We start from the raw sequence: 2,892 nt of genomic DNA on the forward strand, positions 1-2,892 counted from the left end.
CAACAGTTCGGTTCCTGCAATCCTCTCGGGTTCGCAATCTGTAGTCCTAGCCCATTCGGTTCCGGCCGTCTTGTGACGTTCGGCTCGAGCAACCTCTCTTATTCGGTTCTGGCAGTCCTTTACTGTTCGGTTCCTGCAATCCTCTACGGTTCGCTTCCTTTAGTCCTAGCCCGTTCGATTTCGGCCATCCTCTTACGTTCGGCTCGGGTAGTCCTCTCCCGTTAGGTTTCGGCCGTCCTTTCACATTTGAATCCAGCAGTCCTCGACCGTTCGGTTCCGGCAGTTCCCTCACGTTCGGTTCCGGTCATCCTCTCACGTTCGTATCCAACAGTCCTCTGTCGTTCGGTTCCTGCAGTCCTCTCAGGTTCTCCTCCTGTAGTCCTAGCCCATTCAGTTATGGCAATTCTCTCACGTTCGATGCTGGGATGTATTCTTCTGCGGTTCCCGACTGCTTACTGACCACCACCCTTTCAAAGATGGTACCCTCGTTCCGTTCTCCAAATCGCACCACCATTGCCCCTTTCAGACCTTCCCAAGAACGATTCTTAGTTTTCTCCTTCCAGACTCTAAACCAGTAGCCAACGCTCCCCTCCATACTGATGTCAACTACACGCACCTTTTCCTCCTTTGCCACACCTTGCAACTCGGAGAACTTCTCTGCCTTATAGACCCTCCCCAACGGATCAAACCCTTCAAAAGTGGGTAGTTCTACCCTTTTTCCCTAATTAGGTTGGGCGTCTCTTCGGTCTTCCTCCTTCAAGCATTCCCTTCTCCTTTTCTGATTCTGGTTAACAGAATGTTGATCTTCATCTACAGACCCTAGACTGCCTTCTAATCCTTTTTCCTGGTTCCACACCCTTCCTCCAAGAACTCGCAAGAGTTCTCTAGTTTTCTGCCGTATTTATTACATATTTCTTCTCCATTATGCTAGCTCCCTTTTTTGTTCGTTGATCCTCCTTTCCCAAGAATTGTCTCTTCCTTCCATGCTTCCCCCCTTTCTTGATCACTTCTTGATCCGTTCTTGACCCCTTCTTGATCTGGCACCCCTCTCCTAAGGATATTCGGTAGCTTCTCGAAACGGCAGGTCGGACCAATTTGTTAGGTATCTAGGTTTGGAACCTAACAATAACACTCACTCGATGCAGATAAAAGAGATGAAAGAAAGAATTCTCTTATTCACACTATAGAATTGTCACTCTGCAAAGGATAGGTTAGGAGCATAACCTCCCTCTACAGGCTAAAGACCTGAATTTACAAAATATACTCGATGCCCTCTATAGAGTTACAAGATTTCTATTTATAGCAGCTCTGACCCGCTCCCCTTTTACAACGGATACCCTCACACCCTTAATCACTCAGTCCTCAACCCAATCTATCATAACATCCTAGATCCTAACAGTGACAAACACAATCATTACGTAGAGAAGTTATATTGTGTTTATCACTAATAAAATTATTCTGACGTTATTAAAAATAATTTTTTTTCTAAATTAGTGATAAGCACAATACAACAAATATTTTTTATCTAGGTAGAGAGAAGTTTTGTTTTATTTTTCTAAATTTCATTCATCTAACCTCTTTTATATTTTTTAAATTATTTTTATCTCTTTCTTATATAATTATTAAACCACTTAACTCATAAGAGATTTTCAACAAATACGTTTAGCTAAACTTTAGTTTTTCTTTTTTTTAAAAAAAAAAAAAGAAGAGAAGCTGAAAGAAAATTAAACTAAATCCTTCCAAGAGTTTCATTAGATTAATCTACATTTACATACAATCAATAAAAAGAATTTAATGAATAGAAAGTATATTTTCTAAAACCATTCTTAAAAGATTTCTTATAGATATACTATAGATAATATATAATATCTATATATTTAATTATATATGATTCTAATATTACTTAAAGTAAAAAAAAATATCAATTGAAAAAATTGAGAGTGTGTAACATAAGTGAAAATTGTAATTAAAAGCCATCCAAGGTTTTTAATCAGAGAGTATAGAATATGAGTGGTCCACTAAGAAATAATAGTATTGGTGAGTGAGGGAAAAAAAAGCAAGAAGCTTGAGTTTAGCTAGGTAGCTAGGCCATGGGGATTTGTTGTTAGTTAGGTAATCCAAAATGAAATTATATTAAAAGGTAAGATTTATATTAAAAAATAAAAAGTGGTAATAAAGGAAGATGATGATGATAAAATAACACCCAGACGTGCAGAAGAATTTGCTTTATTTATTGACTCAGAAGCCAAGGTAATAGTTTTATAATGAAAAAGTAATTGATGCTTTGTAGCTTAATTAGTGTTTAGTGGCAGTTGTTGAAGTGCCACCAAAAGGTTAAACCCAATAGGATAGGAATGAAGAAGAGGAGAAACTTGATTGGGTTGCTTCATTGTTACCTTCACTCCAAACAAGAGAGCCTGAAACTATTCATTTTCTTATCAATTTAATATCCTTTCACTTTCTTTATTTTATTTATTCTCTAGAGATCTTCTTCTCTGACCACAAGATTTGTTTCAGGTGATAAAATCATACCATACCCTCTTTCTTCACACTCCTCTGCTTTCTTCTTTTCATTATTTTATTTCTTTCTTTCTTTTCTACCCTTCACTTTCTTTTCCATCTAAGTCAAACACTGATATGGTTAAGGCTTCTCACAAATCAATCTCCTTCTTTAAATCTATAAATCTCAGATATTCAATTTTTGGGTATTTTTTCTAATATCATATTAATTTTATTATTTTTATTCAATGAAATATTTTAAATTGTTTTTCAATCATTGTGTCGTACTTTTAATTTTTATTTATTTATTTTCTCTGGCCGTAACATGTTGCCCCCACTCTGTAACCATGTAGATTTATCCCTGAAGCAAAAACAATTGTGACAATTTGGAAA

Source organism: Vigna umbellata, chromosome 1 (assembly GCF_029865625.1).
Source record: "Vigna umbellata cultivar VRB3 chromosome 1, Vumbellata_1.0, whole genome shotgun sequence".
Taxonomy (NCBI): Eukaryota; Viridiplantae; Streptophyta; class Magnoliopsida; order Fabales; family Fabaceae; genus Vigna; species Vigna umbellata.